Source organism: Fukomys damarensis, unplaced genomic scaffold, assembly GCF_012274545.1.
Source record: "Fukomys damarensis isolate Sample0158 unplaced genomic scaffold, DMR_v1.0_HiC HiC_scaffold_30, whole genome shotgun sequence".
In the NCBI taxonomy this organism is placed as follows: domain Eukaryota; kingdom Metazoa; phylum Chordata; class Mammalia; order Rodentia; family Bathyergidae; genus Fukomys; species Fukomys damarensis.
The window spans coordinates 66490786-66491183 of record NW_022900942.1 but is presented as its reverse complement, the minus strand read 5'-3'; positions in this window follow the sequence as shown (position 1 = coordinate 66491183).

Genomic DNA, 398 nt, shown 5'->3' with positions numbered 1-398 from the left:
GGGGGCGGGGCGCGACTCGGGGGCGGGGTCTGTGCCCTGCGCTACTAGGGACGGCTCTGGGGGATAGCAGGCTAGCCTCGGGGGCGTGGCCTGATTTTGGGCGGGGCTTAGCCCCGGGGGCGGGGCCTGTTTCCCCGGGTGGGACGCGGTTTTCGAAGCCAGGGCCTTGGGATTTGAGCTCGGGTTCGGTTTCTGGGTTCCCAGGACTGTTTCTAGTTCCTGGGGTGAGGCCAAGACTAGGGAGTTGGATGGGGCTCCTGGGGGCGGGGCATGATACGTAGCGGGACATGATACGGGGCGGGACTCGTCCCCTGAGAGGGGCAGCTGTGACCAAGTGTCCTACCGTCCTGGCCCTCCGCCCGGCTGGTGGCCCGAGGGGGGGGGGGGGGGGGGGGGGG